The sequence below is a fragment of the Rattus norvegicus genome, chromosome 4, assembly GCF_021556685.1.
Source record: "Rattus norvegicus strain SHRSP/BbbUtx chromosome 4, alternate assembly SHRSP_T2T, whole genome shotgun sequence".
Taxonomy (NCBI): Eukaryota; Metazoa; Chordata; class Mammalia; order Rodentia; family Muridae; genus Rattus; species Rattus norvegicus.
In genome coordinates, this window is record NC_141537.1 from 109,992,800 (window position 1) to 110,018,731 (window position 25,932).

At 39.1% G+C, this 25,932-nt stretch overlaps 1 pseudogene; it reads left to right on the top strand.

Annotated features, from left to right (window-relative positions):
* Window positions 1–483: 483 nt before the first annotated feature.
* LOC148006306 (ATP synthase F(0) complex subunit g, mitochondrial pseudogene) lies at window positions 484–11,307 on the top strand (annotated as a pseudogene).
* The last annotated feature ends 14,625 nt before the right edge of the window (window positions 11,308–25,932 follow it).

The window sequence follows — 25,932 nt, forward strand, 5'->3', positions numbered from 1 at the left end:
CTGAAAATGCGAAGCTGCTGTTGGATGCCCAGTCACCAACTAATTCCTGGTCAGCTATGGGGAAAAAAGGCACATGGGTCATCCCAACCACCCCCAAAAGAAAATCATTGTAAAACATATGATAAAATGAAATTTACCAAAAGATCTCATGAGAGAAAACAGGCCAGGTATCCATTCACCTCTGAACAGAACCATCTGCACCTCGATCATAAGTCTGATCTGAAAAGAATTATCACCATAAGTTGTATCATCAAGCAAATCACATAATAATAAGCTACTATGTTACATGTCATTGCAATTTATTGGATATGTGCCTTCAAATTGGGATAACCAATGAAATAGAGTACAGCAACTCCCAACTTAGTATTAACTACTTTGGAATCAAACCAACGAGTTTTGACTCTTGAATAATGTTGATGATATTGCTTAACTTCAGTGACTATTGATTTCCTGGTTTTGTTGTTCTTATCATGTGAGGGCATGATGTATGCCTCCGTGAGTGCGTGTGTGCGTGCGTGCGTGTGTGTGTGTGTGTGTGTGTGTGTGTGTGTGTGTGTGTGTGTGTGAGTGTGTTTGTATCTGTGCAGATATCTATGAAGGCCAGAGGCACTACATGGTACTGAGCCATTTCTCCAGGACTGTGCCCAAATTTTTACATGGTTTTTAGGCAACTGATTCAATTTCACCTGTTCATGTGGTAAACAGTTTACTAACAGACTCATCTCCTACACATCTGTTAATTTATTTTTCATATTCTTTCAGGCATATTTGCTAACATAAAAAAGCTGCCAGTCTTTAAAGAATTGTTGAGTAAGAAGGAAGATCAGGCAATAATTTAAGTGGCTCTTACATTTTGAATACTCAAAAAATATTATTCCATGAAAGTAACAGGATATACTGAGATCCAGGGAGCTGATAATTTGCAAGGGCAGAGACTGATGGCCACTGAGCTCTCAAATCAATTGACATTGTCCCTATTGGCTTTTGCTACTGAGCATAGGTTCTTGGGGAAGGTTATCTTCAAATTTCAGTTATTTAGTGTTTCAGTATGGTCAGGAAAATACTGGCCTCTTCAATCATCAACTTACCTTTTAGACAAATAAGGGGAAAATGAAGCATATAAATAAAGACAAGCAATCAAATGTCAGTAAAGAAAATGTTATCCAAGTCCAGTTAGCTAATTCAAAGCTTTCTACAAGTGACAACCCTCCCTCATTGCCAGTAGTGCTTTGGAGTTTGCAATTTAATGTCAATTTCAATTTTGCTTAGATTTCAGTGAAAACAAAAACATACCAAAATAGGTTGTCTGAAATAAGGCAGAAACAGAAGAGAGAAATGACATAAACCTTCCATTTAAGCATCATAAAAACACAAGCATTCATTCTCTGAGTGAGTGACTTACAGAATCAGAGATGGAAAGAATTTGATGTATGAAAGGCTCTCTACCTCAGCTGTTCCCAGGGGAGCTTCCTACAGTGCTTTTCTAAAGAGTTGGCAGAGACAAGCAAATGGGTTGCTAGAAGAAACATGGAATGGTTTTATGTGGCAGGTTAATACTGTATGCACGCTACAGGGATGCAGTTCAGAGACATTTGCATGAAAGTTAATAACATTAACACTGTCTAAGTAAAAGAGGATAGAATAATGACTCTCCAAATACCTGCATTCCAATGTAAAATTTCATTGTTGCCTTTCTTTGGCAGAAAGCATTTTGCAAAAGGTTTGAAGTTGAAGCACTGAGGTAGAGAAATGACTTTGGGCTTTGAGGATAGGCAGAGTCTGATTATAGGAGTCATTAAAAAAAAGGCCTTTGTTGCCTGGAAATGGGAGGAAGGATGGGACAGCGAAGGAAATGAAGATGTCCAGAACATAAGGGAGAGAAGGGTCCACTACCTAAAGAAGGACCCAGGAACCTTCAGCCAGCTGAGAAATGAGGACTTCAGTGCTAAGCCATATAGAAATAATTCTGCCAATCACCTGTAGGAGATCGGACTCAAGGTTTTCCCACAGGTGCAAGAAGGAGTAGGAGGCCATACCTGGATTTGAAACAAGAATTTGAACCCACAGGGTTTTTTGACATAGAATAGTGAGATAAATATTTCCAAAAGAAAACTTCTCTGACCAAGTGTGAGAGGACCAGTAGGATAAGGGAATATACATAAAGATTTAGAAGATGGCATGTCTACTTAACAAGGCAGCTGTAGCAGGTCCTCCCTGTGGCCTCCGACCTGCCTTGATCACTTTAATATTGCTCTACTTGCACTAAAATGTCTGTATATGTGCTTCCCCTTGGTTTGGAGATCATTTAATTTCTTTCTTTCTTTGGTACTGAAAGACCCCTGGAGCAGGGAGACGCTCACTCAAGTCTCGGGATGATGCGACCCCCCAAGAACTCACGTGAGACTGTCCTTGCTGTAATAAACATGAGGTTTATTGATAGGAACCAGTGCCCTGGGGTCGAGACTCATATCCCACGTAGGGGCAGTGGAGTTCCACCCCCCAGTAACTAAGACAAGGGGAATTTACAGGAAGAAACCTCAACCCCAGTGGGTAGGGAGGGCATCATTGGAAAATGTCAAGAATACCAGTGAAAAATCACAAGGAGGATCTTCCTGTTTCTCAAGATTGTTTACTTTATGGTCCATCAGTTCCTGGGAGAAGCTTCCTGCTTTTCAAGATTATTCTTTAAGATTTTATTCTAACTTTATGGTCAGCTAGTACAGGTAGAGGGCAAGGTCAGGAATTTGAGGTATTTAGGGCTTTTTTAAACTTCTGACTTCTTAGCTGCATTTTTTATTCTTTCAGTTACTTTACATTTTAAGATCTAAATTAACTTTGCTCTTTAAGTCCGTTTCTTTACTGTTTCTTGTTGGCAGTGTTGATTTTCTATTTCTTCTTCCATTTCTGTTTTTTTTTCATATACATAAGATCACTAGACATCATCAACTCTGATTGCATGACACCAATGTCATGTGTTTTTCATTTTGTTGCTTTAGATCTGTATATTTTAAAGCAAGTATCATTTTTCCAGTACGTGTAAGTTTGTCTACGGTGGATCAGATATTCCCGTTTTGTCTATCTTTCATTTTTGCTCTCTGATACTCCCCTGGGATTACTTGTATTTCACCTGAACCACATCCTTAGGACTTCAATAGAAAACATTGTTTGATGGAGGACTGCGTTTGCTCCTCTGGAAAGGTATTTATCTTACCATCAATAACAAAAGATTCTTCTGGCAGATAAACAATTCTAGATTGACAAGAGAGTTTTCTTGATGTATTAACAGGCTCATTCTTGGTTATCTGATTCCTATAATTTGTGTTAAGCAGAAAACATTGCAATTTTTTTCACTTTTGAGGTCATTTGTCTACTTTGTTAGTTTTAAATATTTTTATCTTTGTAAACTATGTATAACTATAATAGTTCTTATAAAGTTATTTTTTAATGAGAGTTTCTTTCCTGAATCCATCACATTAGTATACTGTATAAATTCATAAAATTTCTTATTTTGTGTGTGAGGTGTGATAACTCTTTGGGTAAAGTGTTTGCAGTGCAAACCTGTAGATTTAGGTTCAGATCCTGAAGACCAACATAAAATTTGTGCATAGCAACCTGAATCTGTATCACCAGATCCTCGATAGTCAGTCAAACTAAAATGACAAGCTCCAGATTCCGTGAGAGAGCCTATATCAAATCATCAACAACAATAATAATAGAGAAGAAGCCATTGAAGAAGGCATTTCACATTTCAACATCAACCTCTGTTTTCCACATGTGCTGCAAAGGCAAACAGATCTATACACACATGTGACTACACTTGTATATATCGTACAAGAGAGAGACACAATTTCTGCTGTGACATATCTCTCCTGCCTTCCAGTTTCATAGCCAGAATCTCTAATTATGACTAACATAATATGTAGAGAAGAAGCAATGTGAGAGGAAATTGGGTTTAGGTGAGGTTATGGAGATAGGAGACATGAATAGGGCATAGTCTCTCTGCCCCTCACTCCTCTGTCTGGATTTGTCAGCACCATTTGGGGATTCCAGGAACCACAACTGTAAGTAATAAATATCTGATAGTTCAGCTATGTGATCTATTGTACAATGTGAAAGATTAAGAAGGTAAAATATTTCTCTATCATTATTTCTCATAGAATTTACTCTTGTTTATTTTCTCTTTGCACTTCTTTATGTTTTACCTACCTACCTTAGATGCTTTCTAATTTGTATCAGTATGTCTGTCATTGTCACTATCCTGATCTATTGTGATTTTTAATCTACTTTCAGTTTTTTATTCATTGGTTTCCTGGTCTTTACCTATAGTCATTCCTTCCTCTATGCTACAGGTAATTTCCTGGATACTTGTGAATAACACAGTCTGAGGATGCTTAATGTCCTTGTATCAGTTTTTGGACACTGCTTACACAGAACACAGCCATCGGTATACTTCTTATCATCTCCAAGTTTCTCACACTACCTAACAAAATGTGCCATCTACATAAATAGCAGTGATAATTTATCCCTTAGGTTATAATGACAAGGACAATGTTCACACATATGCAGTATAGGCTTAGTGCTTAAAATTATCCATGATCTGTAATTGAACATAATTCCGTAGATATACTGGGCCAAGACCACGGCCTCTTTTACACTATTTTTCACCATGGCAGTTATAATATCTTAAGTTGTATGAGTGTGATTTGGTTGTCTTCTCTGGTTGTCTGCTTGGTGACTATTCTCTTGTGACTTATTATGCTTCCTAGAGTGACAAAGTCACAGATCTTAAAATTAGTCTGTGAGAAAACGTCCCTTCCCAATTGTAAATGGCTTCTCCAGAGAAGACTTGTTTCTTTCTCCAACAGATATGAAGATATTAACGAGCCACTTTTTCTTTTAGTGTTTCAAAGGCCTGTTATAGAACAGTGCTATGCAAGCTGAGATTTTATGCTGAGGTAAAATTTAGCTCATGATCATGAGTAACTTCTGAGAAAAGTTTCTCAACCTTGCTCAGGGCCCTGCTTTGATTTAAATCATCCCCTCGTGGCTTTCTGACATGTCAGATTTATTTCTAGCTTGCTATGACTTTCCCTTGAAATGTTAACAAATGTCTACCAACTCCACAAAGGCACAGAGGACAGACCAAAGAAATGATCTTAATCAAGTCTAGCCTCTTTAACCAGGTTACTGGGGGATGTTTACAAGGCCATAGAAGAAGTGTTATGAAGCATGGGTAGCTGAAATTCAACTGAATCAGTTAAGGACCCATCCCACTACAGATGGTTAATCAAAATCTACGTCCTGGAAGTTCCCTACCCAACTAATGGACAACTTCACTGAAGAGTGTCTCCCCACTCTCTGCAATTGTATGTTTCATAGGCAGGGGGGGGACTTACTAAATCTCCCAAGATTCTGAACAGTTTTTGCTATAAGTTTCATGAGCTCCTGCCTTTCTCTAAAAAGAAATGTTTCAGTCCAAAGAAAGCAGGCAATTTTAGTTCATCTTTACATGAATGGCACCAGAGAGAGGGCCAAATTATATAGAGAGTGGTTTGCTTCTGATGGAGTCTTTGGTTGCGAAAGATCTAGAAGTTGTTTGAGTCACTATTCTATTGCTGAAAAGAAACACCATAATCAAGGTAACTCTTATGAGAAAAACTTTAAAAAGCATTTAGTTGAATCTCAGTTACTTTTTAGAGATTAAATTCCAGTATCATCATAATGGTGAATATTTCAACAGACTAGTCATGGTGCTGGAGAAGTAGCTGATGTCTACGTCCTGATCCACTAGGAGAGAGACAGACAGAGAGACAGAGAGTGAGACTAGGCTTGGCAAAGGCTTTTGAAACATCAAAGTCCAAAGTCCTTCTAATCTTTTCAAATATTGTCATGTCCCGGTAAATAAGCAATCAAATATATGAGCCTATGGGGGAAATTCTTATTCAAACTATCACAGGGTTCTTTTATTTGCAGGCTAGAGGCCACGAAAGCCAAACCTCTGAGGTCTTTCAAAATATTACCTCAGAATCCTGCTTGCTTCTTTCTTTAACCACCTTTGACTGTGAAAAATCCATTACTGCATACTTTGAGAATATTTTCTTATGCTGATGATTTATGTGCATACAATATGATATTGAGAGGCTTTTCTGTTTTGCCATATGAAATACAAAATAAAAACAGTTAAGTTCCTTCCAATCCTAATACTCTGGTACAGAATTATGGTACCTCACATGTACTTTTGAGGTATATAGCTATACTTAGCTCAGTGCCTTTCTTCCCTTATATGTTATTTGTTCATCTTTTCTTCCAGTTTAATATCCTATGTATAAATAGACATAGGCACTGGTCAGCAAGCTCACACATCAAGTAAAGGTTCATACAGTAAAGCCTCACAATCTGAGTTCAGTCTCTAGGGCATGAATGGTAGAAGACAATTGACTTCCAGGATATCTTGACTTCCATATGAGTACTCTGGTGTGCATGTGCATACACACACACACACAAACACACACACACAGAGATACACAGAGACACACAGACACACACAGACACACACACATACACACACAGAGAGAGAGAGACACACACACACACAAACACACACTGCAAATTCACATGGCACAGATTAGAATAAATGCCAAATAAAAATCTTCTTTGATGACTGACTACAATACTAGTGGTCAACTCAAATTAAAATTTAGTCTCAAAGTAAAACCATGAAGATAAGAATGGTATACATATAAAACACTGACATATGTAATCTAACACACCCTGTTTGGTGTGAAATAGATAAGACAGAAGCCTTGTTTTTGCTCAGTTGCAGGAACTTTTCAGTTAGTAGTAATTCATGTACACTCAATCACTGTGCAATGATGCTGATCAAGCATGTAAAACAATTTCTTCCACCCATTCCATATTGATTTATTTCACAGGTTTTCTCCCTGTGAATGCATCACCCGGACTTCCTGCCTTTTGGTTAGGTATTTGTGTGTCTTAGCCTTTTGTTAAACAATAACAGTTGCTGACAGTTTAGATATTATGGTAACTGCAAAAGACCTTTACCAACCCTAGAACTTACAGTACCCTTCAGCATACTTAACCCTAACTCATTATTGTTGAATTATCATCCACATCAATGGGGAGATCTTTCTTGCTGTGCTTGTTTGTTTTGATAATGTTTACTTTTCAGGAGTAACTCTTTCATAAAAGTTCTTAAGTCACCTCTGATTATTTTATTCCCTCTCTAGATTCAATTCGTTCAACAAGGCATATAATTTTCTTAGTGATACTTCAAAAGCATAGTTAAAATATTTGCAAAGCTATGTCTTAAAATTCATACAGTCATCACAGGAGGTAGAGGGTGGTAGGGACTTGAGAGGAATAGAGTAGTGGGAGAAGAAAAAAGAGGGGTAGGATAAGGTGTAAGAAGAGACGGGGAGATGTACAGAGGGTCAGGAAATTGAGCAGAGGTGTGTAACAATGGGGCAAGTCCCAGATGCCAGGAAGGCAAGAGACTCCCAGGACCCAACAACCCAACTGGTTATGACATTAGCTTAAATACTGAACAAAGGGGAGGAGAAACCGCAGAACACATATCTATGGAACTGTGAAAGGAACCTGGTTCCTGGTGGAGGAGGTTTGAAACCTCGGTTACCCTGAAAGGAAAGGTAGGCATTTCACCTGACTCCCAGGAAACCAGGCCAGTCAATAGTCACAGCCCTGCATAGATTTGTGGCCATCAGTCATGTAAGGGCAACACCCCAAGCCCTTCTACAGGTAGAGAACATCACCACAGGTAACATAGGCTCAAGACAGATCTCTGTCATAATGAGGTACCCAAAGGCCTGGAGGCTTAGCCAATAACATTTCCTTCCCAGACACTCCTCCCTGCAAAAGGTATTTAATCTCAGGTCCACTCTGAGAAGTGGGGTATGGTTTTACTCATCCACTTTCTGCCATGACAATAAATGTCTTAAAACCACAGACTGTCTCTTTTCAGCAAGATCTTCTGTGGGGAGCGACAGAGAAAACCTGCACCTACAGAGCTGCCTTCTAATCTCCATAAAAAAGCCTCCCTGCTTTCCCCAGCCACTGCCACCACCACCGTCAAGCCAAAGACTCTTCCCTGCAGGACCAGAGAACTCTCCCCTCCTTCTCCCTGGCCCTGGGCTAGATCCAGCCCACTGGGGCTGGGGAGGACTCCATTCCAGCTCTTCCATGGCATCCCAGTGATGCCTGGATACCTGGATGCCCAAGAGCCTGAGAACCAGATGACCTGGGCCTCCTTGTAGTTACTGGGATGCCCAAGCCAGCTCCAGCGGTGCCTCACACTCAGACTGTGCTTCCTCACCCTCCAGAGCCTTGTCCATGGCTTCAAACTTCCCATGTCCTGCCTCCCCAAGAAGCCAAGGTGGAATGGATGCAGGATCCCACATTAACCCTACAACTGGCGCCAATTATAGTACACATACCCAGAGATTAGGAACAGGCCCTGGTTGAGGGATAGGGCCACCCACCCTTCTCAATATTTTAATCCAGAATTGCTGCTGTCTAAAAGAAATACAGGGACAAAGAGTGGAGCAGAGACTGAAGGAAAGGCCATCCAGAGACTACCCTATCTGGGGATCTGTCCAATATGCAGTCACGAAACCAAGTCACTATTGCTGATGCCAAGAAGTGCTTGCTGACAGGAACCTGATATAGATGTCTTCTGAGAGGCTTTGCCAGAGCCCTACTGATACAGATGAGGATGCTTATAGTCAACAATCGGTCTGAGCATGGGAATCCCAATGGAAGAGTTAGGGGAAGGACTGAAGGAGCTGAAGGGGTTTGTAACCCCATAGGAATAACAACAACATCAACCAACCAGAAGCTCCCAGAGACTAAGCCACCAACCAAAAAAATATACCTGGAGAGACCCATGCCTCCAGCTGCATGTGTAGCAGAGGATAGGCCTTATCTGGCATCAGTGCAAGGGGAAGCCCTTGGTCCTGGGAAGGCTTGATGCCCCAGTGTAAGGGAATGTTACCTTGGTGAGGCATGAGTGAGTGGGTGGGTGGGGGAGCACCCTTATAGAAGCAGGGGGGAGGATTGGGATAGGGGGTTTTCAGAGTGGAAACTGGGAAGAGAGATAACATTTGAAATGTAAACAAATAAAATAACCAATATTTTAAAAAAATTTGAAGATTCAGAAATGAGGACATAAAAGCTTCTTAAAAATTAAGATAAAGCCAAAATACTCTCAAGATTAGAGATTAAAAAACAAAACAAAACAAAAAGAGGAAACAGATAAGTCCCAAAATGGAGTGAGGGGGGACAAATAAAAACGAAAGTCTAGAACATTGCTTGATAGTGAAAAATGCTTTAAAATTTGAATAAATGTAGGAAAAGGAGTTAAAATTTTATAGTCAGACAAAGCATCTTCACAGACTGCAAAATTTTTTCAATTATATTTGTTTTCTATTTACAATGATCATGGCACATTGAAACATTCTATTTCATAGTGACAGAGCTGGGTGAGTGTTTACTGTTGGAAAATAGTATTCCTCTATGTTATCAACCATGATTGTAATATTTATTTGCTTATTTAACCTGTCATTAGCTTTGATATCATGACCAATAGTAATGTCTACTGTTTATTATTTTTAATGGAGTTTATTTGTGAATTATCTCAATTTTTAATAATCTTGAGTGTCAACTTTAACAGTATTGTAGGCTAAATTCACTTTTGTTTCTTAGAACCAGGGTCTAAATTTAATTTCATTTCCTGTTTATTTTTATAAATTGTTTCCTTTATTTGATATTTAAATTATTTCTGAAATTTAGAAATAATGTAGATCAATTTTATTTTCTCTTTTCAACTCTATACATTCAATATTATAAACTTCTGAGTGTAACTTCATACATAAAGGTTGCAACATGGCAACATGTCTTTTTTCTATCAATTATTTTAGTATAGAATAGAGGGTAGGCAGGGCATAGGTAGGGGAAATGAAAGGGTAATAGAGGCAGAGAAAGGCAGAGAGAGAAGGGGGGTGTTTAGAGAGAGAGGGGAGGGGAAGAAGGAGGAGGAAGTGAAAGTGGAAGAGGAAGAGGAGGAACAGGAAGGGGGGAAAGAAGGAGGAGGAAAGAAGGAGGAGGAAAAGAACAACAAGAAGAACAAGAAGAACAAGAAGAAAAAGAAAAAGAAGAAGAAGAAGAAGAGGAGGAGGAGGGGGGGAGGAGGAGGAGGAGGAGGAGGAGGGGGAGGAGGAAGAGGAGGAGGAGGAGGAGGAGAGGCCAGCCAGGAACACATGGAGAAAGGGGGGAAGGGAATGGAGAGAGAGGTGGGGGGAAGGGGCAAGAGAATAGAGCGGGAGCAAAAAGGCAAGACCAAGAGCTTTTCTATCGATATTATGGTGTAATTTTCTTAAATATCAGAAGATAGCATTAGGTCCCCTAGAACTGGAATTGAAGGTGTTTATAAACTTCTTGATGTGGATGTTTTGAAACGAATTTGGGTCTTCTAAAGAAAAACACATGCTCCTAAACACTAAATTATCTCTCTAGTCCAGGTCACAGCTTTTTCTGTGGTGCTTGTCTGGAACAGTCCACTAACTTAAAATTCTGTCTTATCAGGTTGCCATTTCTGCATTTTGTTTTGTTTTGTTTTTTTTAAGATATGCAAGGCGTTTGTATGTTTGAGTCCATGTTTTTCTACTTTGTTATATTCTTCCGCTTCAATTCTTTTTTTTTTTTTTTGGTTCTTTTTTTCGGAGCTGGGGACCGAACCCAGGGCCTTGCGCTTCCTAGGTAAGCGCTCTACCACTGAGCTAAATCCCCAGCCCCCTTCCGCTTCAATTCTATGTGTGATTCTGTGTGGGATTTAAAGCAGGAGGGGGAGGAGGAGGGGAAGATGAAGAAGAGGGTGGAGGAGTTGGAGAATCAGGATTAGAAGGAGCAGGAAGAAGAGGAAAAGAAAGTTGTTTTAGAAAAATAGCAGGGACATTCAGCAGGTGGTTTGGGGAGACGTACCTTCCACCTTAGACCGTGGCCAAGTTCATCCATAACTTCAAAGAGAAAGCACCATCTATGGTGGCCGATGCCTTGACTTACTTGAAGCCTCGATTGGCCACATTTTGGTGCTATGCCAAAGTTGAGTAGTATTTAGAGCATGAAAAAATAATTCAAAGTGCTAAAATGGGTAGCTTCAAACACCTTACAGTTAAGGAAGCTGTGCTGAAAGGTTTGGCGGCCACTGAGGTATAGATGTGGTTTTATATCAGAGAGATCATAGGCAAACGTGGCATTCTTGGATATGGTGTTTGAAGAGCAATCTTTAAATTCCAATCTGAGTTCTTATTTGAATATTCTTGTACCATGTGTAATGAGACCACTATCTGAATAAGATAGTAGCTGTGGAAAAAATAAAAGAAAAAGAAAAAATAGTAGGGAAGAATATATCTACTCAGTGTTCCTCAGTACTTTGAACTGTTTGTTTTGTACGTTTATTTTGTTTTTACTGAGACTTATTTCTATGTTTTACATACAGTTGCACAGGGTTTACTATATTATAAATACTCAGAAATCTATAATCTTTTAAATATATTCTATAAGTTTTACACGTATATTTTATAAGTTTTAGACTGGCAGTTGACTTTCATTCCTTTCATTCTTTTCTTGTCTCTACTAAATGCAGTGCATTGTAACTTTTTCATAGTCTGCAGAGGTAATAATTACTTAAGCTTGTTTTAACATCTTAAATAGCACCAATGGTGATGGTGAAGCTGGCCCAGTTTGGCAGAGATGGCAGTGGGAGGAATGGGGGGTTGGGGGATAGGGTTTGTTTTGTTTTGTTTGTTCTATCTGAAACATATATGTCAAAGGTTTTGGAAATGCACACAGGCTTTTGGTAGGTAAATTTTTTTTCCTCCATCTTTTTTAACTTGGGTATTTCTTATTTACATTTCAATTGTTATTCCCTTACCCGTTTCCTGGCCAATGTCCCTCCTAGCCCCTCCCCCTCCACTTCTCTATGGGTGTTCCCCCCCCCCATTACCACCCTCCCCCCAACAATCACGTTCACTGGGGGTTCAGTCTTGGCAGGACCAAGGGCTTTCCCATCCACTGGTGCTCTTACTAGGCTATTCATTGCTTCCTATCCAGTTGGAGCCCAGGGTCAGTCCATGAATAGTCTTTGGGTAGTGGCTTAGTCCCTGGAAGCTCTGGTTGGTTGGCATTGTTGTTTATATGGGGTCTCAAGCCCCTTCAAGCTCTTTCAGTCCTTTCTCTGACTCCTACAACCAGGGTCCCATTCTCAGTTCAGTGGTTTGCTGCTGGCATTTGCCTCTGTATTTGTGTAGATCTCTCAGGAGAGCTCTACATCCGGTTCCTGCCAGCCTGCACTTCTTTGCTTCATTTATCTTACCTAATTTGATGGCTGTATATGTATGGACCACATGTGGGGCAGGCTCTGAATGGGTGTTCCTTCTGCCTCTATTCTAAACTTTGCCTCCCTATTCCCTCCCAAGGGTATTCTTGCTCCCCTTTTAAAGAGGAGTGAAGCATTCACATTTTGGTCATCCTTCTTGAGTTTCATGTGTTCTGTGCATCTAGGGAAATCGAGCATTTGGGCTAATAGTCACTTATCAAGGAGTGCATACCATGTGTGTTTTTCTGTGATTGGGTTACTTCACTCAGGATGATATTTTCCAGTTCCATCCATTTGCCTATGAATTTCATAAAGTCATTTGTTTTGATAGCTGAGTAGTATTCCAATGTGGAGATGTACCACGTTTTCTAGATCCATTCCTCTTTTGAAGGGCATCTGGGTAGGAAAGTTTTTTCCAAGTTACTTTTCATTTGTTTTTCTCAATGTAAGTTTTTTTTTAATTTGCCTTCTGATTTGCATAACAATTTCTGGCAAAGGGCCTGGCATTTATAAAAAGAATGTTGTTTTTGTTTCTTAATATGAGACATCATATCTGGTAACCTTTAATTAGTTTCCTGTATCTTTAATTCTAAATGCTTTTTTTATGTTATATTTAGAGTGAGAGTGCCTGCATTTTTCTATGTGTGTGAGAGAGAATGAGAGAAAAAAGTGTGAAAATTGTGGTAAAAGTGGTGTGGGGGTGGTGGTGGTGGTGGTGGTGGTGGTGTGTGTGTGTGTGTGTGTGTGTGTGTGTGTGTGTGTGTGAGAGAGAGAGAGAGAGAGAGAGAGAGAGAGAGAGAGAGAGAGAGATTGAGTAGAAGACATTTAACTTACTCATAGTTTTATATGATTTTGGATATACTTGTTCCATAACTTTTCTTACTTTCAGAAAGTTATTTTCTTATGGTATCTAAACATCTTTCGTCTACTCTCTTTTTCTATTTTCCTTTTGAAATAAGAAATACTTATTGGAAGAAAAAGTGAAACCACTTCACATACCTAAGACTGTGATCTGGTTTATATGACAACTCTTGAACCAGAATGACATTTGCTCATTCTTGTCTTAGTAGTTGTGTATATTGATGAGTTCACTGACATAGTCTTCATCTGCTATTCTTTTTCATTTCCATCTTTTCTGTTTGGATCTTTATTAAATTTTCTTTGTATCTGCTGAAATCTCCCATACACTTTGTATAACACATACCCTTTCTCTAGCATATTTAGCATATGTCTATATTTCTTTCCTGATTTTACATATGTCGGTATCATATTTAATTTGATTCTGCTGGTAATTTTCTTTGAACACAGATTTTTGTTCTTGTATATTTGCATATTTCATAATTTTTAAACACAAAGCATTCAGAGGACAATAAATGCTGTCATGTTTTACTTATGCTTAAACATGGGCTTGCTTCCCTTTAGTTATTTATAAGGAGAATCGAGTAAACTCATGTAAACAATAGGATATGTTTGTGTTTTGTTACAGTTTCACTCAATTCATTAGCAGCCTTGAAAAGGGATGCAGGTGCCCTTAGAAGATAACAGGAGAGGGTATCTAATCCCTCAGAGCTGGAGTTGCAGGCCAGGCAGTTGTGAGTCACCAGACACAGGTGCTAGGAACCAAACTCAGGAACCCTGCAAAAGCAATACACACTCTTAAACTGCTGAGCTATGTCTCTAACACCCCTCTTTTCTATTCTTCCAAAAAAGATATGTTCAAACTATATCCACGTATTTCAGTAAATGATTTTTTAAATGAGTTACATTGAAATGAAACACAGGCTAAAGCTAGGTTTTAATTGATAGCAAGCCTTGTATACATGTGTACATATATAAGATCAGCCTTGATTGCTTCGAGCTCCCGGAGTTACCACTGTCAGAGAATAGGATGGAAAGCAAGGAGAGGAAAAGAGCTGTAGCCTTGACATTTATTTTGCCTTAACTTTGAGAGAGGCAGTTATTTTTATCTTGCTGATTTATTGATGAGATGTAAGAAAGAAGCCTCTAGTGGTACACTTCTCAGAGCTGGATAGAAGTATCAAGAAAAGCCAAAAATGATGCTTTGCTTAAAATCAGAACAGGGCCAACAAGTTCCCTGATTGTGAATCAGGGCTTTTCTGTCTGGTGGTGTTGTTTCAGAAGGATTTCCTTTCTTGATTAGCTTTCATCCTCACCTGTTCTATACTCCAAGGTCCCTGCTGAGCTGACCCAGAGAATAAAGGTGTTTTTGTGAAATTTTCAATCCTGTTTCCTGACACTTGGAGTTCAAAGTTTGTCTGAACCCTGTGGAGCTTTTGTGATTCACATGCAACTCATGGGCCTTTGAAATTTGCTGGATAAGAAAAGGAACAAGGTTTATGACCCATATTAGATGGAAATCCTAAGACAATTGTGAGATGTTGCAAAAATCTATTGTGTACAGCATATATCACAGATGGAACATGAGGAACGCCATCTGGCATCTGTGAGCCTTGTACATTGCAGTCCCAAGTATAGAATGCACTCAGAAAAAGTCTACCTCTCACTTGTATGCTGTTTGCCTGTCTTTACATGGCTGGGAATTCCACAGGAAAATGGATTCATTTTATTTCTAATAAAACAGCACATTTCAAGATGAAAATAGTGATATTCTGTTGATTGAGTATAAACAGAGACAACTTCTCTTCCTAATGTTAATGAAGACATGTGGGTTTGGGATGAATACCTGAAGAAGGCATAAGATATTGGCTCTGGGGAGAAATTTATGGAGATATGAGAAGGACCTTGACAAAGAGAAAGCTCTGATGGCAGACTTTAGGATTTCTTTATTATGTATTGCTCTAGAGAAGTTCCATTCCCATGGCCCATGACCCTTCAAAGCCCAGTTGCTAAGAATGGATACTAGGTATGAGAGAAGAAGGAAAGAAAAGCAGTCAAATAGGTAATAGAGCACAGCTTGTGAGGAGCATGGGCTTTAGGGACCCTGAATTATTTCATGTATTGTTTCTGTAGTTGATAAAATGAAACTGTAGATGACAGCTGTTAATTGATTCTTACGTTCAGATTCATAGAGTGTATCCATTTAGAGTCACATCTTCTAAATGATATAACATAAAAAATCACATGAATTAATTAAAAAATGTACTAGGTCCCAGGTACCTAAGGCAATAGGAGTTATGAGACTTTATATTTTTAATGATTTATACCTGTAACAAACATTAAAACTCATTTCTCCTCCATACGATGCCCCCCCACACACACATAACACACATGTCATGAACAAAGGGAGGAAGAGAGATAGCAATGTCCAAGTCATTAGATGTCAAGCATATTTTAACAACCTGATTTAGTTAGTAAAATTCTGAAATGAAGTGTTTCCTGTCCAGTGAGAATTCCATTTACTTCTCTCCAGTAGCCAGAAAAGTAGAAGTTTATAGGAGGTAGAAGGCTAATTGATTTCGTAGATGACTGAGAACCTGGAAAGCCACTGCCATCCTGTGCATGCTTTGTACAAGCAAGATATTAATCTTTGTTGTTTTAAGCCCATGATGTTTGGAGAGTATTTCTTACTACAATAAAATCCTTTACAACACCTCTGTGAATACTTGTATCAAGGCTAAAATTAGAGATGTCTTAAATTAGTTGTTTAAATTAATCTGCCTTAGGCTTAAGGAGCCCTTTTCTTGAACATTTGTAAAGACTTGTCTGAGGCTTTTATTGTTTGTAGAAGGCATCACTTGTAGACATTGAACTCTCCACCAAAACAGTCTCTTACCATCGTCTAAAGCTTACTTCAAATCTTAGGTCACTAGTGTCTCAATACAGGCTGTTTGTTCAATTCCTCCGAGCTACCTCTTAAGAGAACTGTTACAAATCGTGCTAAGTACACATGTTATCAAGTGAACATTTTTCAAATGTCAAGTAGTATTTATTTCATGTATTTTAGTATTTAACAGGAATGGGAAGTATAAAAATTTAGTTAATTCAGCATAAGTCTGGCCATTTCAATTTGATAACTTTGCATACATAAACTGATTACCTTTACTCTCATAGTAGAAAATAAATGTTGAAAGATTCTCATTGGTTATGGAATACTTGGGTTAGAAAAGAACTTTTCACTATTTAGTTACTGATTTTATAGGGTTTTCTCACCTATGTGAGTTTAGTTTGTTTTATTGCTTTGTTTTCATTTAGTTTGGGTTCTCGAGCAGGCTATCACTGGATAGACCAGACTGTACTAAATAACTTTTGGTTTCCTACTCTTGCATCCTGAGTATTGGGAGGAAGTACAGGTTCACTGCCAAGGCACAGAAATCTTCAGTAATATATCTGAATTGCTCAATTAAGAATGGAAATTTTTAATGTCAATACTTCTCATGAGGGAGGTTTCTTTTTCCCTGTGGTTTAGACAACATTCATTTTCTACATTTTGTTTATTCCAGAATATCAGCTCATGTAATGCTACAACTCATATTTGTGGTTGGGTCTTCCTGACTCAGTTAAACTCCACTAAAAAATACCCTCACAGAAGCATCCAAATGATGTACGTCTTGGGTGTTTCTAAACCCAGTCAAGTTGACATTGAAGACTAATCATTATATTCTTGTATATATTTGAGATAAAATTTTATTTTGAAAGGTCACTGGTAAGTTCAAGACCTTGTGTTGGCATACAGAAAATATAGAACCCTTTATATTCATCCTTAAAGCAAGCCAAAGCTATGAAGTATGAAAACACAAACTCTTTGAGCATATAGGAGAGATGAATTCACTAAAAACCAAGAGAACCAAAAGGTCAGTTTCACCTCCTACTGATATTTTTCCTGTGGATTGATTCCAGTAAGTTTTTCACAATCTTAGCATTCTCTGCCCTTCATCCTGAAAGAAAAAATCGTAAGAACTTCCAGTGGTAATCCTGTTCTACCTTAAGGTGCTAACATGGCCTTTATCACTTATCCTTTCTCAGCACTCCAGTGTTAGCCACTTGGCCGATTTGTAAGAAGTTCTAAACCACACCTATTCTTTGTGATTTTAGAGCCCATCTCTCCACTTCATTTACCATGATAGAAAAATATTCTAGCCTTTTCTTCAAACCTTTGTAAAATCTACCCATAGCCAGTTGCATAGCCATTGCCACATGTTCAGGTTAAATACAGTGTTGCCCCATTCCTCACAAGAAGTTTTCTTTTTGCATCACGTATTATCATCTTTAATCATCCAAAGCTGAGTACATTAGAAAGAAAAGATGTCATTTGCGGCTCAGATTTTACAGAGAATAATGTACAAGCACACGTTCTCAGCATCTACTGACCCCAGTAATGGCCTCCAGCCTCTCATCAAGCTGATAATCTACAATTGAACTAGAGGTGAAGACACAATGACAGGTGGGAAAATAATCAAGGGAGACTCTGCCTTATATCAACAAACTGTTGTGAGACTACTTCAATTATACCATCTAACCAATTTCTATGAAATGGGCATTAACTACTTCCAAGTTTAGTTATTCCCACGAGTAACCACTCCCTAAAGAACATCCTTCAACACCTTTTGGTATCATTCTAATGAGGACTGTCTTCTAGTATTTGACTTTTGAGGCAACGAACCATGTCGAAACCATAGTTCACGTAATCATACACACAGGGACCAACCGGATAAACAGTTCTCTGCACCCAAATCCCGTGGAAGGGAGAGCTAAACTTTCAGAGAGGCAGACACGCCGTGGAAACCAGAAGAGACTGCACTCTGCACACATTATTGATTCCAGAGGAAAACACCAAACGCCATCTGGAACCCTGGTGCACTGAAGCTCCCCGAAGGGGCGGCACAGGTCTTCCTGGTTGCTGCCGCCGCAGAGAGCTCCTGGGCAGCACCCCACGAGCAAACTTGAGCATTGGGACCACAGGTAAGACCAACTTTCTGCTGCAAGTAACCTGCCTGGTGAAGTCAAGACACAGGCCCACAGGAATAGCTGAAGACTTGTAGAGAGGAAAAACTACACGCCCGAAAGCAGAACACTCGGTCCCAATAACAGGCTGAAAGAAAACAGGAAAACAGGTCTACAGCACTCCTGACACACAGGCTTATTGGACAGTCTAGCCACTGTCAGAAATAGCAGAACAAAGTAACACTAGAGATAATCTGATGGCGAGAGGCAAGCACAGGAACCAAAGCAACAGAAACCAAGACTACATGGCACCATCGGAGCCCAATTCTCCCATCAAAACAAACATGGAATATCCAAACACACCAGAAAAGCAAGATCTAGTTTCAAAATCATATTTGATCATGATGCTGGAGGACTTCAAGAAAGACGTGAAGAACTCCCTTAGGGAAACACAGGAAAATATTAATAAACAACTAGAAGCCTACAGAGAGGAATCGCAAAAATCCCTGAAAGAATTCCAGGAAAACACAATCAAACAGTTGAAGGAATTAAAAATGGAAATAGAAGCAATCAAGAAAGAACACATGGAAACAACCCTGGACATAGAAAACCAAAAGAAGAGACAAGGAGCTGTAGATACAAGCTTCACCAACAGAATGCAAGAGATGGAAGAGAGAATCTCAGGAGCAGAAGATTCCATAGAAATCATTGACTCAACTGTCAAAGATAATGTAAAGCAGAAAAAACTACTGGTCCAAAACATACAGGAAATCCAGGACTCAATGAGAAGATCAAACCTAAGGATCATAGGTATAGAAGAGAGTGAAGACTCCCAGCTCAAAGAACCAGTAAATATCTTCAACAAAATCATAGAAGAAAACTTCCCTAACCTAAAAAAGAGATACCCATAGGCATACAAGAAGCCTACAGAACTCTAAATAGATTGGACCAGAAAAGAAACACCTCCCGTCACATAATAGTCAAAACACCAAATGCACAAAATAAAGAAAGAATATTAAAAGCAGTAAGGGAAAAAGGTCAAGTAACATATAAAAGCAGACCTATAAGAATCACACGAGACTTTTCGCCAGAAACTATGAAGGCCAGAAGATCCTGGACTGATGTCATACAGACCCTAAGAGAACACAAATGCCAGCCCAGGTTACTGAATCCTGCAAAACTCTCAATTAACATAGATGGAGAAACCAAGATATTCCATGACAAAACCAAATTTACACAATATCTTTCTACAAATCCAGCACTACAAAGGATAATAAATGGTAAAGCACAACATAAGGAGGCAAGCTATACCCTAGAAGAAGCAAGAAACTAATCGTCTTGGCAACAAAACAAAGAAAAGAAAAGCACACAAACATAACCTCACATCCAAATATGAATATAACAGGAAGCAATAATCACTATACCTTAATATCTCTCAACATCAATGGCCTCAACTCCCCAGTAAAAAGACATAGATTAACAAACTGGATACGCAACGAGGACCCTGCATTCTGCTGCCTACAGGAAACTCACCTCAGAGACAAAGACAGATACTACCTCAGAGTGAAAGGCTGGAAAAGAACTTTCCAAGCAAATGGTCGGAAGAAGCAAGCTGGAGTAGCCATTCTAATATCAAATAAAATCAATTTTCAACTAAAAGTCATCAAAAATATAAGGAAGGACACTTCATATTCATCAAAGGAAAAATCCACCAAGATGAACTCTCAATCCTAAATATCTATGCCCCAAATACAAGGGCACCTACATACGTAAAAGAAACCTTACTAAAGCTCAAAACACACATTGCACCTCACACAATAAGAGTAGGAGATTTCAACACCCCACTCTCATCAATGGACAGATCATGGAAACAGAAATTAAACAGAGACGTAGACAGACTAAGAGAAGTCATGAGCCAAATGGACTTAACAGATATTTATAGAACATTCTATCCTAAGGCAAAAGGATATACCTTCTTCTCAGCTCCGCATGGTACTTTCTACAAAATTGACCATATAATTGGTCAAAAAACGGGCCTTGACAGGTACAGAAAGATAGAAATAATCCCATGCGTGCTATCAGACCACCACGGCCTAAAACTGGTCTTCAATATCAATAAGGGAAGAATGCCCACATATACGTGGAAATTGAACAATGCCCTACTCAATGATAACCTGGTCAAGGAAAAAATAAAGAAAGAAATTAAAAACATTTTAGAATTTAATGAAAATGAAGGGACAACATACCCAAACTTATGGGACACAATGAGAGCTATGCTAAGAGGAAAACTCATAGCGTTGAGTGCCTGCAGAAAGAAACAGGAAAGAGCATATGTCAGCAGCTTGACAGCACACCTAAGATCTCTAGAACAAAAAGAAGCAAATACACCCAGGAGGAGTAGAAGGCAGGAAATAATCAAACTCGGAGCTGAAATCAACCAAGTAGAAACAAAAAGGACCATAGAAAGAATCAACAGAACCAAAAGTTGGTTCTTTGAGAAAATCAACAAGATAGATAAACCCTTAGCCAGACTAACGAGAGGAAACAGAGAGTGTGTCCAAATTAACAAAATCAGAAATGAAAAGGGAGACATAACTACAGATTCAGAGGAAATTCAAAAAATCATCAGATCTTACTATAAAAGCCTATATTCAACAAAACTTGAAAATCTGCAGGAAATGGACAATTTCCTAGACAGATACCAGGTACCGAAGTTAAATCAGGAACAGATAAACCAGTTAAACACCCCCATAACTCCTAAGGAAATAGAAGTAGTCATTAAAGTTCTCCCAACCAAAAAGAGCCCAGGTCCCGACGGGTTTAGTGCAGAATTCTATCAGACCTTCATAGAAGACCTCATACCAATATTATCCAAACTCTTCCACAAAATTGAAACAGATGGATCACTACCAAATTCCATCTATGAAGCCACAATTACTGTTATACCTAAACCACACAAAGACCCAACAAAGAAAGAGAACTTCAGACCAGTTTCCCTTATGAACATCGACGCAAAAATACTCAATAAAATTCTGGCAAACAGAATCCAAGAGCACATCAAAACAATCATCCACCATGATCAAGTAGGCTTCATCCCAGGCATGCAGGGATGGTTTAATATACGGAAAACCATCAATGTGATCCATTATATAAACAAACTGAAAGAACAAAACCACATGATCATTTCATTAGATGCTGAGAAAGCATTTGACAAAATTCAACACCCCTTCATGATAAAAGTCCTGGAAAGAATAGGAATTCAAGGCCCATACCTAAACATAGTAAAAGCCATATACAGCAAAGCACTTGCTAACATTAAACTAAATGGAGAGAAACTTGAAGCAATCCCACTAAAATCAGGGACTAGACAAGGCTGCCCACTCTCTCCCTACTTATTCAATATAGTTCTTGAAGTTCTAGCCAGAGCAATCAGACAACAAAAGGAGGTCAAGGGGATACAGATCGGAAAAGAAGAAGTCAAAATATCACTATTTGCAGATGATATGATAGTATATTTAAGTGATCCCAAAAGTTCCACCAGAGAACTACTAAAGCTGATAAACAACTTCAGCAAAGTGGCTGGGTATAAAATTAACTCAAATAAATCAGTAGCCTTCCTCTACACAAAAGAGAAACAAGCCGAGAAAGAAATTAGGGAAACGACACCCTTCATAATAGACCCAAATAATATAAAGTACCTCGGTGTGACTTTCACCAAGCAAGTAAAGATTTGTACTATAAGAACTTCAAGACACTGCAGAAAGAATTTGAAGAAGACCTCAGAAGATGGAAAGATCTCCCATGCTCATGGATTGGCAGGATTAATATAGTAAAAATGGCCATTTTACCAAAAGCGATCTACAGATTCAATGCAATCCCCATCAAAATACCAATCCAATTCTTCAAAGAGTTAGACAGAACAATTTGCAAATTCATCTGGAATAACAAAAAACCCAGGATAGCTAAAACTATTCTCAACATAAAAGGACTTCAGGGGGAAATCACTATCCCTGAACTCAAGCAGTATTACAGAGCAATAGTGATAAAAACTGCATGGTATTGGTACAGAGACAGACAGACCAATAGAATAGAATTGAAGACCCAGAAATGAACCCACACACCTATGGGCACTTGATTTTTGACAAAGGAGCCAGAACCATCCAATGGAAAAAAGATAGCATTTTTAGCAAATGGTGCTGGTTCAACTGGAGGTCAACATGTAGAAGAATGCAGATCGATCCATGCTTATCACCCTGTACAAAGCTTAAGTCCAAGTGGATCAAGGACCTCCACATCAAACCAGGCACACTCAAACTAATAGAAGAAAAACTAGGGAAGCATCTGGAACACATGGGCACTGGAAAATATTTCCTCATCAAAACACCAATGGCTTGTGCTCTAAGCTCAAGAATCGACAAATGGGATCTCATAAAACTGCAAAGCTTCTGTAAGGCAAAGGGCACTGTGGTTAGGACAAAAGGGCAACCAACAGATTGGGAAAAGATCTTTACCAATCCTACAACAGATAGAGGCCTTATATCCAAAATATACAAAGAACTCAAGAAGTTAGACCCCAGGGAGAAAAATAACCCTATTAAAAAATGGGGTTCAGAGCTAAACAAAGAATTCACAGCTGAGGAATGCCTAATGGCTGAAAAACACCTAAAGAAATGTTCAACATCTTTAGTCCTAAGGGAAATGCAAATCAAAACAACCCTGAGATTTCACCTCACACCAGTGAGAATGGCTAAGATCAAAAACTCAGGGGACAACAGATGTTGGCGAGGATGTGGAGAAAGAGGAACACTCCTCCATTGTTGGTGGGGTTGCAGACTGGTACAACCATTCTGGAAATCAGTCTGAAGGTTGCTCAGAAAATTGGACATTGAACTGCCTGAGGATCCAGCTATACCTCTCTTGGGCATATACCCAAAAGATGCCCCAACATATAAAAAAGACACGTGCTCCACTATGTTCATCGCAGACTTATTTATAATAGCCAGAAGCTGGAAAGAACCCAGATGCCCTTCAACAGAGGAATGGATACAGAAAATGTGGTACATCTACACAATGGAATATTACTCAGCTATCAAAAACAACGACTTTATGAAATTCGTAGGCAAATGGTTGGAACTGGAAAATATCATCCTGAGTGAGCTAACCCAGTCACAGAAAGACATACATGGTATGTACTCATTGATAAGTGGCTATTAGCCCAAATGCTTGAATTACCCTAGATGCCTAGAACAAATGAAACTCAAGACACATGATCAAAATGTGAATGCTTCACTCCTTCTTTAAAAGGGGAACAAGAATACCCTTGGCAGGGAAGAGAGAGGCAAAGATTAAAACAGAGACTGAAGGAACACCCATACAGAGCCTGCCCTACATGTGGCCTATACATATACAGCCACCCAATTAGACAAGATGGATGAAGCAAAGAAGTGCAGGCAGACAGGAGCCGGATGTAGATTGCTCCTTAGAGACACAGCCAGAATACAGCAAATACAGAGGCGAATGTCAGCAGCAAACCACTGAACTGAGAATAGGACCCCTGTTGAAGGAATCAGAGAAAGAACTGGAAGAGCTTGAAGGGGCTCGAGACCCCAAAAGTACAACAATGCCAAGCAACCAGAGCTTCCACGGACTAAGCCACTACCTAAAGACTATACATGGACTGACCCTGGACTCTGACCTCATAGGTAGCAATGAATATCCTAGTAAGAGCACCCGTGGAAGTGGAAGCCCTGGGTCCTGCTAAGATTGAACCCCCATTGAACTAGAGTGTTGGGGGGAGGGCGGCAATGGGGGGAGGTTGGGGAGGAGAACACCCATAAGGAAGGGCGGGGGGAGGGGGATGTTTGCCCGGTAACCGGGAAAGAGAATAACACTCGAAATGTATATAAGAAATACTCAAGTTAATAAAAAAAAAGAAAAGAAATAGAACACAGGAGAGTCTGCCCTACCAGGTAGTGATACTTTCTTCCCAGCTTAAGATAATTGGATGAGACCTACTTAATCACATGTCTCCACAACCACCAATTCCTTCAAACTATGTATAAAACCCCACAGATCTGTGCAACCCTCTGAGCCTTCAGATTTCCTCATGAAGGCTTATGCTTCACAGTAAATTTGCATGAGTTTGTCTTTTCATTTCATTTAATCTCATGACCTCAGCTACAGAACTAATAAGAGTAAGAAAAATATACTTATTTTCTCCTATTACAGTATATATGTTATCATTCTTATTCTGGTATGAATGCTCCGTATTCAATGAAGCATTTTCTTTAAAAATAATTTTGTAATTTTAGGTTTCACAAAATCTGGTTTTACATTAACTCAAAAAGTTACTTAAATTGACTAAACTTGATTGCTGTCTTAATATTTCACTGGAAAAAAAAAGACACCTCAATTATTGGAGTTGTATTGTAACCAAACAAGCAAATACCCCCAGGAGATGAGTACCAGCCAATGCAATACTCATTCATTTGAAATGATTTGGGGTTTTGGTGCAGTAGAATTCTCTGTGCAGAACAACTGTCTTGCCAATGTTCTCTCATGTGAACAAAAATGAGAATACCAGCCAACTCTGGTCTGAAAACTAAATTAGAATTAGATGTTGATTAAAAAGAATCCTTCACTTGCACTTCCCAAGAAAAATAAGATTATAAAAATGAACTTAAATCTGGAATCCAAACACTGATAAGGTCCTTGTACCTACCAGAGCACGAAATATGAGAAGTTAATTCATCTACATTTACAATATAATGTTAGAGCTCCCATTCTAAAAACCAATTTTATATGAAACATCTTTAAAATTGTCAATTAGGGCAAGGATCACACAAAATCACACTTTCAATTTTATTAAATTATTTTTTTTTTATTTTTATGTGTATGAGTGCTCTGCTTGTACTTGTGTATGATGTACTTTTGTAAGGATGATTGGGGCCTTTAGAGGTCAAAAGAAGGCACCTGCTCTCCTAGAACCACAGTTATGGATGGTTATGAGTTATTGTGTGAGTTCTGTGAACCAAAGGTGATACCTGTAAAAGAGCAACAAGTACTCTTGATTGATGAACCAACTCTCCAGTCTTTTGTTTTATTTTGTTATTAAATTTCATTTAACATGTATGGGTATTCTGCTTGAACATAGATCTGTTTGTCATCTATATGTCTGTTGTTCTCAGGAGCCACAGTATTGTGTTTCATAAAAGAGATAGAGAGAAGGAATATGTTTGGCAGATGTATAGTCAGGTGTGAGGGAAGGGGGTGCCTCTGTGGGCCAATGCTGTGGTATCCCTTCCTCTCTGAGGGACCAGCCACAGGACTGTATAGTATAGAATAGAGTTTATTCAGGGCATCGGGAGAGGAGTTGAGAAGGCAGTAGAGACAGACAAAGCCAGAAAGAGAGAGAGGGGGAGAGTAGAGGGGTAGATGCCAACCATGAGCACATGGAGAGAGAGGGGAGGGAGCAATGGAGGGAAGGGGGGAAGGGGCGAGAGGACAGAGCTAGTACAAGAAGGCAAGAGAGAAGAGGGGGCAACAGCTCCTTTTATAGTGAGTCAAACATACCTGGCCGTTGTCAGGTAACTGTGGGACAGAGCCTAGACAAAATGCCAACTCAAAAAAAGTTTTGGATACCTTGTAATTGAAGTTAGAAA